The following is a 14,007-nucleotide window of genomic DNA, read 5'->3' on the forward strand; positions in this document are numbered from 1 at the left end:
TTGCTTAACTGCAGATCTCTACTGATACAATTAAAGAAATTGGTAATCAATAAAGTAGTAGAACCGTTTATTGTTGTGTTATTACTCTAGATGTATATATAAAAAACAAAGCACTAATCAGCATAGTCACAGCTCATAGCATAGTGACTGGAACGATTATTGATGTGTATTATATAAATATTATAATTCGGCAAATGAGATTGCTTAATAATTAGGAAAGCCTCTCATTAAAATAGCCGCCAGATTTAAGTCCTTGATTTATAAAGCTGGTTATTCAGCGCCCGTCTTGTGTGGAATTAGATATTTTGTACAACAACAATAACAAATATCCCTAACATAAAACTGATCAGACACTCTAAGATTTCTAATCTTTCTATTTAATAAACAAAAACAATTCGACTAACGTCATGCTGAACGTTTAAATACACTACGTATTAAAAAAGAAACAGGTATAGGGGTTAGATTATTTGATACTGCGCAAAAACGAACTCGGTGGGGTACCCTTTTTTTGACATCAGGCGATTTGTAATAAAACATTGAATACATGTATTTAAAAAAATCAAAAATTAAACGAGCAGTTTTTTCAAGAATTAAAGAAAGGCGCACTTTTTTCAGCGAAACACGACGCCGTTTTCCCGCGAAAAATGACGTTATAGACAAATTTAGAAACAATAACGTTCAACATGAGAAAGAAAAATATATGAGCGTGAACGTTTTCAAAAGGCGTACTTGACGTTTAAATTTCATAGCTGTAAACGAAGAATTGATGAAAATATCGGTTATTGTAGCTGGAACGCAAAAATATGGCAGACGTCTCAAAATTGACGTCAGTGGCATATTTTGAAGACTCGTAGATTCAAAACTGTTCCGAATATTGAAAATGTAAAAACAGTCCCTAACTGGGCATATGCTCTTCTATTCGTATACCAATTTTCAGACAGTAACTCGAAAAAAAATTCATAGTCGCGTTCCACCTTAAAACAGGATTAAGCTAAACTCACTATTTTTGTTGTTCTACAGAATGTGTTATATTTACTTCTTTAAGAGTTTTTATAAATTATATAAGAAAAATCTGTATGCAAATTAGAAGAAACCATTTTTCATTTATCAAAATCCATTATTAGTATGTATTTTGGCTAATTAAAATAAGCGACTTAAGCTTATGAAGTTTCGAGAAATTGGAGCTAGAATCATTTAGAACATTTGACTCAAAAGCAGCTTTATATTGATAAAAAGACATTATAAAGTTAATATAACAAATCAACTGCAATATTTTGACACAAATCAATATTCATCTAGTTAAAAGACATGTCCGAAAAAAACAAACAGAATTTCTTCAAAGATGATACATTTCTCTTCCGTACCATTTCAAATTTATTGGAATTTCATTGAGAAGCATTGGAGAAACTGATAAGCATAAACAGTATGCATTTGCAACATGAGCTTACAGACGTGGTCGACTGGCCGAGGAAAAACTGAGATAAAACCCTCTTTTTGGGGGGAAAACTCAGAAACCTCTGCCCGTTTGTCATCCAGAATTACAGGATTTTGTCTCGTACCACTAGATGTCGGGCCTCATCACCTGTAAGCTCCCTAACAACGATGTATAGAAAACAGTTCAATTCACATGATTCATGTATACGCGATATATCGAGTTGTCAATGTGTTTGTTCTATCGTTGTGTTCTTTGCAGAAAGGTAAACGCTGTGATGGCATACTTTTTCTTCCCTGAAAATAAATAAAATAAGTATGAACTCAATCATCATCATCATCATCATCATCATCATCATCAACACCCCCAGCAGCAGCTACAAGAACATCACCCTAAACAACAACCAAAAACAACAACAACACCAACGTCATCGTCGTCAACATCACATAAGATCTTATTTCTGGTACATTCTCATTATCAGAGTTTTATACACAACGCTCACCTAACTGGTCTAGTCCTGCCGTGAAGCCATTGGGACATCAATAAGATGGAAAACTCCGGAAACGCTCGGGAGCCGGGAGGGGTGGGGGTCGAAGAAGCGGCGCTCGGGAGCCGGGAGGGGTGGGGTCGGAGACGCGGCTGTCGGGCACTCTCTGCAAAAAATATAATTCGACTATTACTCATAATAAATATAAAATTCCTGCTGACATTTGTAAAGGTAACACATTCATCATCGTCATCACCTCACTACCACCAACACCAACAGCATTGTCATCGTCGTCAACATCACATAAGATCTTAATTCTGGTACATTATCATTATCAGAGTTTACACACAACGCTCACCTAACTGATCCAGTCCTGCCATAAAGCCATTGAGACACCAATGAGACCTCCAGAAACGCTCGGGAGCGGGGATGGGTTTCGGTCGGGGAAGCGGCTGTTCCGCATATTCTGCAAAAAAAGAATACGACTATAACTCCTGTTTATATCATATTCCTGATATTTGGAAAGCTAAAAGTAACTCATTTATCATCATCATCATCATTACATAAGATCTTTTTTTTCTGGTACATTGTCATTATCAGAGTTCTACACACAACGCTCACCTTACTAATATCGCAGGCCTGCCATAAAACCATTGGGACATCAATGAGATAGAAACATCCAGAGACGCTGGGGAACCGGGAGGGGGTGGGGTTCGGAGGCGCGGCTGTCGGGCACTTTCTGCAAAAAAACATTATACGACTATTACTCATGTTTAATATCATATTCCTGATAACATTTGTAAAACTCCCCTTAAATTTAATAATATTTGGATGTCTAATATATTTATTATCAAGAAATCTTTTCTTTTACCAACAAATTCTTGACATTCCAACAAATAATGATATTCATCTCCTATGCTATTATCGTTACAAAATAAACAGTTTCTGTCGTTGTATTCTACATTATTCCAGCTTATAATAGTTCTACACACAATGCTCACCTTACTGTTCCAGTCCTGCCATAAAGCCATTGGAACATCAATGAGACCTCCAGAAACGCTCGGGGCCGGGAGGGGGCCATGGTCGGAGACGCGGCTGACGGGCACTTTCTGCGAAATAATATAATACGGCTATCACTCATGTTTAATATCATATTCCTAATATAAGTAAAACTGAAAATACAACAACCAGCTAGTATCCTTCATTATAACCAAAAAACACAATCATTACCAACCCCACTAGTTTATATCATCTTTAAAAACTTAATTATCAACTCAAATTGTAATTCTATTCTATTTCTTGTTGTGTCATTGAATATACCGACGGCAGCTGGCTCGAAAAGGAAGTTTCTTAATGCAGCAAGGGGCGCCACTCCCGGTTGCGCGAATGGACACTCCTACCATGGTAGCGTGGGTTCTGCAAGAAAGGACCGTTTTATGTACATTTCAAAATACAGCTAATGTTAACACAGAAGGAAAACAAACAATTGTTCAACAGATAAATAGATACGGTCATAAACGAACACGATATGCTAAATGAAATAAAATCGTTATTTGCAAAAATATTCATATTAATATATAAAAACACAAAAAAAGTTTTTGCCCCCCGAGTTTCGGTTAAAGAAATCTTTAAAATAAATACGACGTCAGCTGGTTCGAAGAAAGAAAGTTTGGTGTAGAAGATGCGTCAATTAGTCGGGAGAAGGTTTTGTTAATGGAACATCACTTCAGGTCGAATCGGGCATCACTTCCGGTGGGAGAGATGGACACTTTCGGTACAGTGGATACTGAAACATCTTACTGTTCATGAAGATTTAATTAAAAAAAGCTAATATCATATACCATGGTAAATAACTGTTAAATTCATAAATAAATATATGAAGAGAATGTTGAGAAAATTATATAAAGACTTCCTAATAAAATAAAAGAGTCGTTTTGAGCTGGACTGTTTGTTATAAACTTATTGCTTGTTTTCTGGTCCTTGTGTTTGTTTTACCGTTAACTGTTTAATTGTTGACATAACTTAAAATGCGAAACATACTTAACGAAGTGAGTACAATGAAACTAATCTTTTCCTTATGTTACTATCAACGTCAGCTGGCGCCAAGACTGTCCGAGTAGAGGTCAGGTCGATGGAACATCACTTTAGGTGAACTAATTCATGTAATTCTATTTCAATATAAAGGTGGTAATATATTATAATGAAGCACACTTAAGACCAGGTTAGTTCGGCAATTCATGAGAATGGCCCCTTAAAGGGATTGGAGCAATCAACGTTGAGTGGATCCCAAGAAAACTATATTGTTCCAACATTATTAAAAACATTTAAATTGAACAATTAATATCAAATTATTAAAATATGTATTTCATGTATTTTCATTTTAAATTAGATAAATCTCCTTACTGTTAAGTATGAAATTATTCCCTTTAAGATCATAACATAATCCCACAGAAATGAAACCTCCTACTGTTAAGTGCATTTATATAAAAAGGAACATACACGCAAAAAGTTTTTCTGCTACCCATGTTCGGTTAAAGAAATCTTGGGAAAGATGCTGGCACCTTTTAGCATTTTCACTGTAAGATTTCGAAAACCAACAGAAATGCTTTTTTCAACTTTCGTGTATTTCGTTAAATATTAATTAAGTTATATTTTTTGATGACCCCTTCACCCCAAACCCCGCCCCGAGAATTGAAACATAACCAATTGCACTGCAATTTTATGAGATTGATGATATTGTTTTTAAATGAAAAACTTCTACCTTAACCGAATTTAAGTGTGTGTGTTTTTTTTTGATGATTGAACTCATTAAACAGAGATGAATGTTAAAAATAAATTACGCAGACTTACTTATAGAATGAAAACAATCGCTTTGAGCTGGACTGTTAGTTATTCTTGTTTTTCTTCAAATGATCCCTGTGTTTTCTTGACCGTCTACTGTTTGACTTTGGCCATATATTTAAACGCGAAACATACTTAATGCCTTCAAACAATTTCCTGAACACATAAGTTACCAAAATGAAACTAATATTTTGCTAATGTTACTATCAACGTCAGCTGGCGCGAAGACTGTCCGAGTAGAGGTCAGGTCGATGGAAAATCACTTTAGGTGAACTAATTCATGTAATTCTATTTCAATATAAAGCTGATTATATATTATAATGAAGCTTACTTAAGACAAAATTATTTCGGAAATTTATGACAATGTCCCTTAAAAGAATTAGAGTAACCAACCGTTAGTGAATCCCAAGACAATTTTATTTTTCGAACGTTATTAAAAACATTTTAATTGAAAATTAAATCCTTCAAATTCTTGAAATAATTTCTTTATGGATTTTGACTTTAAATTAGATAAATCGTCTTACTGTTAAGTATGAAATTATTCCCTTTTAGATAAAAACATAATCCCACAGAAAAGAAACCTCCTACTGTTATATGCATTTATATAAAAATGCACATACCCGAAAGCAAAATAAAGCGTTTCTGCTACCCATGTTCGGTTAAAGAAATCTTGGGAAAGATGCTGGCACCTTTTAGCATTTTCACTGTAAGATTTCGAAAACCAACAGAAATGCTCTTTTCGACTTTCGTGTATTTCGAAAAAGATTAATTAATACTTTTTGATAACCCCTCCAACCCCCCCCCCCCCCCCCCCCCCCTAACCTCCGCCCCCGAGAATTGAAACATAACCAATTACACTGCAATTTTATAAGATTGATGATATTGTTTTTTTTAATTAAAAACTTCCACACACGTAAACGAATTTAAGTGTGTGTGGTTTTCTCGATGTTTGAACTTATAAACAGAGATGAATGTTAAGAATTTTTACACAGACTTACTTATAAAATGAAAACAATCGCTTTGAGCTGGACTGTTTGTTATTACTTTTTTTAACCATCGCCATAACTTGAAATTCGAAACAGACTTAATGCCTTCAAACAATTCCTTAAACACATAAATAAGCACAATGAAACTAATATTTTGCTAATGTTACTATCAACGTCAGCTAGCGCGAAGACCGTCCGAGTAGAGGTCACGTCGATGGAACATCACTTTAGGTGAACTAATTCATGTAATTCTATTTCAATATAAAGCTGATTATGTATTATTATGAAGCACACTTAAGACCAAGTTATTTTGTGAATTCATGAGAATGGCCCCTTTAAAAGAATTAGATTAACCAACCGTGAGTGAATCCCTACACAATTATATTTTTCGAACGTTAATAAAAAATATCTTAATTGAACAATTAGTTCAAATTCTTGAAATAATATAGGATTGATTTTCACTTTAATTAAGATAACTTGCCCTACTGTTAAGTATGAAATTATTCCATTTTAGATAAAAACATTATCCCACAGAAATGAAACCTCCTACTTTTAAATGCAATTTATATAAATATAAACATACACGAAAACGAAATAAAGTATATCTGCTACCCAAGTTCGGTTAAAGAAATCTTGGGAAAGATGCTGGCACCTTTTAGCATTTTCACTGTAAGATTTCGAAAACCAACAGAAATGCTCTTTTCGACTTTCGTGTATTTCGAAAAAGAATTAATTAAGTTATAATTTTTGTTGACCAGCTCCACCCCCACCCCCTAACCTCCGCCCCGAGAATTAAATAAAACAATTACACTGCAATTTAATGAGATCGATGATATGGGTTTTTTTAATAAAGAACTTCTAAGGAAATAATAAACAGAGATGAATGTTGAGAAAATTATACACAGACTTACTTGTAAAATGAAAACAATCATTTTGAGCCGGACTGTTAGTTATTACTGTTTTTCTTTACATGATCCCTTTGTTTACTTTACCGTCTACTGTTTGACTTTTGCCTTATCTTTAGATGCGAAACAGACTAAATGCCTTGGAACAATTTCTTTAACACATAAATGAGCACAATGAAACTTAATCTTTTGCTTATGATACTTTCAACGTCAGCTAGCGCGAAGACTGTCCAAGTAGAGGTCACGTCGATGGATCATCACTTTAGGTGAACTAATTCATGTAATTCTGTTTTAATATAACGCTGATTATGTATTATTATGAAGCACACTTAAGATCAAGTTATTTCGTGAATTCATGCGAATGGCCCCTTTAAAAGAATTAGATTAACCAACCGTGAGTGAATCCCTAGACAATTATATTTTTCGAACGTTAATAAAAAGTATTATCCCACAGAAATGAAACCTCCTACTTTTAAATGCAATTTATATAAATATAAACATACACGAAAACGAAATAAAGTATATCTGCTACCCATGTTCGGTTAAAGAAATCTTGGGAAAGATGCTGGCACCTTTTAGCATTTTCACTGTAAGATTTCGAAAACCAACAGAAATGCTCTTTTCGACTTTCGTGTATTTCGAAAAAGAATTAAGTTATAATTTTTGTTGACCAGCTCCACCCCCACCCCTAACCTCCGCCCCCGAGAATTTAAACAAACAATTACACTGCAATTTTAAGAGATTGATGATATGGGTTTTTACTAAGAACTTCTACCTTAACCGAATTTAAGTGTGTGTGGTTTTCTCGATGTTTGAACTAATAAACAGAGATGAATGTTAGGAAAATTATATACAGACTTACTTATAAAATTAAAACAATCGTTTTGAGCTGGACTGTTAGTTATTACTGTTTTTCTTTAAATGATCCCTTTGTTTAATTTGCCGTCTTCTGTTTGACTTTTGCCATATCTTAAAATGCGAAACAGAAAGAATGCCTTCAAACAATTTCTTTAACACTTAAGTGAGCACAATGAAACTTAATATTTTGCTAATGTTACTATCAACGTCAGCTGGCGCGAAGACTGTCCGAGTAGAAGTCACGTCGATGGAACATCACTTTAGGTGAACTAATTTATGTAATTCTATTTAAATATAAAGCTGATTATATATAATAATGAAGCACACCTAATACAAAGTTATTTCGTGAAATCATGAGAATGTCCCCTTTAAAGAATTAGATTAACCAACTGTGAGTGCATATCAAGACAATTACATTTTACGATCAATAATAAAAACATTTTAACTGAATAATTAATATCAAATTCTTGAAATAATGTCTATTATAGATTTTCATTTTAAATAAGATAAATTGTCCTACTGTTTAGTATGAATATAATCCCTTGAAGATAAAAATATAATGCCACAGAAAAGAAACCCACTACAGTTATTTGCAATTTAAATAAAAATGAACATACACAGACGTGAATTAAAGTGTTTCTGCTACCTTTGTTCAGTTAATAAAAAAATGTAAGACGGACTTTTTGGTTTCAAACGATTTCTTAAAACATAAGTGAGTACAACAATTAAACTTATCTTTTGCTAATGTTGCTCTCAACGGCCGCTGGCGCGAAGACTGTGCAATGAGGTCCTGTCGATGGAAAATCACTTCAGGTTGCAAGGGACATCACTTCCGGTTGTATGAGGAAACTAAAACATAAAATCAAATCACATTATTCGATTTCAATATAAAGCTGATATAAAAGATGGAAACAAACTGATTACACGTCGATTCGCGCCTAGTGTTATGAACAAATACGTATTTAACACATGAGGGTGGCCCCTGAAATACAGATAAGAGTTACCATGAGTGGGTCCATAAATTAATATTGAAAACACTCGCTGGGTCCATCCCTAAGTTTTGAGGTCCTCACAATAAATATTTTGTATTTGATATCAGACTCTGGCCCGTGAAATAAATACATAGATACCTCGTGAGTTGCATCTATATAGCAATATGGTCAATACGCCAAAGGCCCAACCATAGGTAAACACGAAGATACTGCATCCATAACTGAAAGCGTGAAATAGTTTTGTAGGTTTCAAACAATTTCAATTACATATAGAAGTGGGGTAAAAGGAAACTCATCTTCTACTGCTTTTATTTCCAGAGTCAGCTGGTGCGAAGAGAGAGGGTGTAGGACTCCGCCAATGGAACGGGAGGAGGGATCGTTGATGGAACATTACTTCAAGTGGCAAGGGCATCACTTCCGGTTGCATGAAGGATCACTTCCGGTACAGTAGAAGCTAAAACATTGGAGAAATTAATATAATTCTACTTCAATATAAAGCTGATACAATATGATAGATCAAAACCAACTAAATAACACGTCAATTCGGGACTGGTCTTACGAATAAATACGTATTTAACACATGAGGGTGGCCCCTGAAATACAGATAAGAGTAACCATGAGTGAGTCCATAAATTAATATTGAAAACACTCGCTGGGTCCATCCCTAGGTTTTGGGGTCCTCACAATAAATATTTTGTATTTGATATCAGACTCTGGCCCGTGAAATAAATACATAGATACCTCGTGAGTTGCATCTATATAGCAATATGGTCAATACGCCAAAGGCCCAACCATAGGTAAACACGAAGATACTGCATCCATAACTGAAAACGTGATATAGTTTTGTAGGTTTCAAACAATTCCAATTACATAGAAGTGGGGTAAAAGGAAACTCATCTTTTACTGCTTTTGTTTCCAGAGTCAGCTGGTGCGAAGAGAGAGGGTGTAGGACTCCGCCAATGGAACGGGAGGAGGAATCGTTGATGGAACCATCACTTCAGGTGGCAAGGGCATCACTTCCGGTTGCATGATGGGTAACTTCCGGTACAGTAGAAGCTAAAACATTGAAGAAATCCATGTAATTCTACTTCAATATAAAGCTGATAATATATGTTAGAAAGAAACCAATCAAATAACACGTCAATCCGGGACTGGTCTTACGAATAAATACGTATTTAACACATGAGGGTGGCCCCTGAAATACAGATAAGAGTTACCATGAGTGGGTCCATAAATTATTAACTAAAACACTCGCTGGGTCCATCCCTAAGTTTTGGGGTCCTCACAATAAATATTTTGTATTTGATATCAGACTCTGGCCCGTGAAATAAATACATAGATACCTCGTGAGTTGCATCTATATAGCAATATGGTCAATACGCCAAAGGCCCAACCATAGGTAAACACGAAGATACTGCATCCATAACTGAAAACGTGATATAGTTTTGTAGGTTTCAAACAATTTCACTTACATAGAAGTGGGGTAAAAGGAAGCTCATCTTTTACTGCTTTTGTTTCCAGAGTCAGCTGGTGCGAAGAGAGACGGTGTAGGACTCCGCCAATGGAACGGGAGGAGGAATCGATGATGGAACCATCACTTCAGGTGGCAAGGGCATCACTTCCGGTTGCATGATGGGTAACTTCCGGTACAGTAGAAGCTAAAACATTGAAGAAATTCATGTAATTCTACTTCAATATAAAGCTGATAATATATGTTAGAAAGAAACCAATCAAATAACACGTCAATCCGGGACTGGTCTTACGAATAAATACGTATTTAACACATGAGGGTGGCCCCTGAAATACAGATAAGAGTTACCATGAGTGGGTCCATAAATTAATATTGAAAACACTCGCTGGGTCCATCCCTAAGTTTTGGGGTCCTCACAATAAATATTTTGTATTTGATATCAGACTCTGGCCCGTGAAATAAATACACAGATACGTATCGAGCTGCACCTATACCGTATTATGGACAATACCCCCTTTCGTCATTCCATAGGTAAACACGAAGATACTGATTCCTTAACTGAAAACGTGAAGTAGTTTTGTAGGCTTGAAACAATTTCAGTTACATAGAAATGGAAATATTTTTTTACTGCTTTGGTTATCCAAGTCAGCTGGCGCGAAGATGAAGCGTGGTGTAGTTGTGTGTCGATAGGTCGGGTGGAGCTTTCGTTGATGGATCATCACTTTCAGTGGCAAGGGACATCACTTCCGGTTGCGGAAATTAACACTTCCGGTTGCGAAAATGGACACTTCCGGTAGAGCGGACACTGAAACATCGAACCGTTTTATGAATTTTGGTTTAAAAAATAGCATATAACATATACCATATATAATAAGAACATATTCATAAATATGTGAATAAAAAGAATACTATTTAAAAAAATCATTTAACAATCATTTTCAATTTCTTGTAATAGTTCCTTGTATGTGCCTTATCACTATATATTTGGTAAACCGTCCTACTATAAAGTATAGAATTGACCAATGCATTGCAGAGTATAACCATCTCACACAAATTTAGCCTCCTATTGGTATGTACAATACATATAAATATGAACATACGTAGACGAAATAAAGTGTTTTTGCTACCCGTGTTAAAGAAATTTTGGGAAAGATGCTGGCACCCTTTAGCATTTTCACTGTAAGATATCTAAACAAACAGAAATGCCCTCTTGAGTTTCGTGTGTGTCTAACAAAGATTGTTTGCTCATAGTTTTTCATGAGAAAATGAACATAAATTAAGTAATGGTTGTTGAAGCTAATGTTAGCGGTGACGGAATGGATGTTCATCAGTTCCACTTCGGACAACAATTCATCAACTGAAAAATCTGGTTTACAAGGATTCCAGACGGATCAGACTCATTATAGAACCGTTTGCAGTAAAATCAATATAAACTGAGTATTCTTACAATAAGAGAACTTAAGAATTATGATTTGAAAAATTTGATCACGATAAACCTGCCACACTGCTTTTGAACTGTTTATCAGGTCATTTTAAAATTATCAGATGATCTGAACGATTTGTTTACCGGCAAGAATCGCACGAGAAATCACAAAATGAACAGAAACATTCCATTAAAGTATTAGCTATTATGATGAATAACAAACCAGCGAGAAAAAATATGCAAGGTACCTGCAACCTGGAAATATTTCTCGATGGAAGTCTCGAATGAAGACTGATAAATGTGTTGGCAAGGTGGACCAAATATCACCCTGTTCACTCAAACTTATGTCAACATGTCCACGGGCTTTAAGGCATTGTTTAAATTTAAAAGAATCCTTATACCTGTTACTATTCTTATGCTGCTTGAATTCAGAGTTTGTACTCGCGGGGTGAAGTTGTGGTGTATATGTATTTTATATAGACCCCAATACCATTTTTATTTTGTTATTTACCAAACTCCACCTCAGCTGTCCTGTGGTCATTTTGATTGAATCGTTCCTTTCAACACATTTCACTCTAACAATTCGCGCACGACTGGTTTTCATGTGCGATGTGTAAATATCTTTGCATTTGCTTTATACATGTATATCTTATTATAAATAATATTCTGTGATTATGTATGGTATTTATGACTGCAGGACAGTGTATAATGTCCAATTGTTTCAAATTATATCTAGTTTTATTTGCAATTAACATCGTTTGTCTATAGATTTTAACTTAATATTAGGGTAAATCATATCAATTGTTAAAGTGTAACATATAACCTGAAAACCTATTTGTATTACCATATATCGCATACATATGTATGTGTTTAGTGCACTATTTATTGCATTTGCCATACGCATATAGACGCCCAGTAGAAGTTATTTATGTCTTTGATGTTTATGACTTCAGTTATCTCTCGGTTATACACAATATAAAGTACCACACTATAATTATATGCCGACTGGGGTACACCTACTTACATACACTGGTTGTGTAATTGCTCGGTTTCAGGATTAAACGCCTTTACACCTACTATTCAATTTAATGCGTATTTCGCCTTCCTTTTTATGTGAAATTCGCGGGAGTCATAGTAACATATTGCATTCTTATGTTTTTGTGATTTCTATCCAAGTTTCAAATTTCTTTTCCATCCACATGACTGAAATAATTCCATTTGGTGTGTTTCTTACCATTTGTCTGTGTGATGGGCGCAATATGTATTTATCTCATGCTCAAATTCTTTAAAAATGTTATGAAGAACCTCGCATGAGGTAAATGAAATACAAAATGAGATATTTATTAGTGTATTTTTATGTTTGCACTCTCACAGATTGAACGTTTTGACATATTTTTTTTGTCTTGAAACGAGCCACTTTTTGCGAAATTCCATGGACACCAGTTATATAAGCCATAAAACATTAATTTTCGAACGGAAATACGAAAAATCTACGATCAGCAATCTTAAATCATTGGTTTGCAGATATTTACGAAAAAAAATATCCTCTTTTCAAGACAAAAACTAAAAAAGTTGTTAAAATGGTCAATCTGTGAGAGTGCAGCTTTAACCTAATTTAAAGATTGTATACATAATATCGCATTGATTCCGTGTGTTAAAAGTAAAACATTTTACATGTTTTCGAGTAAACACAACTAGCGCGTACAATTTAAACATCGCCATTCTTCATCGTAATACATGCCATTTATATCGACATATAATCATTCAAAAAATAATGTTTTTTTTTTTAAGATGGTGTTTTATTATACGGAAATATGTCACTTGGTATCCGAAATATCCCTTCGGTGTCGGAGTTAAATTTTAAATGTTTAACTATTTATTAAGATGAACACGGTGTTAATTTCGAACGTCTAGAAAATACCTCTTTGACAACATTATTAATTTCAATTGTGTCCGTGTGTTCAGGTCGTTAGGCCCCGAAGGTGGGTATATTGAAATCGCAACGTCCGTCCGTACATGTGTTCGGTACATTAAAGCGATGTGTTGCATGCAAGGCTCGCGTCTCTATCTTAAAGTTCAAAGTTACACTATGAGTTTTATCATTATGGAATATTGCTTGTATGAAAGTAGAGTATAGTTGATGTGTCCGGGTTGTTACTTTGTTATGCATGGATACGTATTGGTACATATGTGATCGCTACATGGCAATGATTTGCAGCCGATGGCAAGACCCATGCCAATAACTCCCAAACATTTTAGGCCTGAACCACCATGGGGTCTGTCATATGCTTATAGTTTATGTTTGCTCTTCCTAAATATAGACATTTTAATAATTACATGATCAATTGAACTGGACGTCATTTCGGGAGCATTCGATCGTCAGTTGCTATGACAGCTATTGTTTGAGTTATTCTCTAACTTTCATTGAATAAACTTTTGTTCGTTCGTTCGTTCGTTTTATGCATATTCATATAAACGAGATTTCGTCAGTCAATGTTCGTATAGTATATACAAATTTATTTTAGCACGATTGTGACGATTAACGAAAGTTAAGCTTATAGAATCACTCTCGAGTCCGTTTTCTGGGCAGAAACCAGTACTGTGTCCTTTAT

General features: G+C 34.9%; 1 long non-coding RNA gene across 2 annotated transcripts; it reads right to left on the reverse strand.

Annotated features, from left to right (window-relative positions):
• Positions 1-980: 980 nt before the first annotated feature.
• LOC128218401 (uncharacterized) lies at positions 981-4,569 on the reverse strand. 2 transcript variants are annotated; one of them, XR_008258365.1, is made up of 6 exons: positions 3,240-4,569; positions 2,921-3,028; positions 2,541-2,658; positions 2,278-2,385; positions 1,940-2,085; positions 981-1,728 (listed from the first exon to the last, which is right to left on the reverse strand). It is a non-coding gene; the product is annotated as an uncharacterized LOC128218401 (long non-coding RNA). The 2 variants fall into 2 exon arrangements; XR_008258364.1 differs by having other exon boundaries at positions 1,935-2,085.
• Positions 4,570-14,007: the final 9,438 nt, after the last annotated feature.

Source organism: Mya arenaria, chromosome 14, assembly GCF_026914265.1.
Source record: "Mya arenaria isolate MELC-2E11 chromosome 14, ASM2691426v1".
In the NCBI taxonomy this organism is placed as follows: domain Eukaryota; kingdom Metazoa; phylum Mollusca; class Bivalvia; order Myida; family Myidae; genus Mya; species Mya arenaria.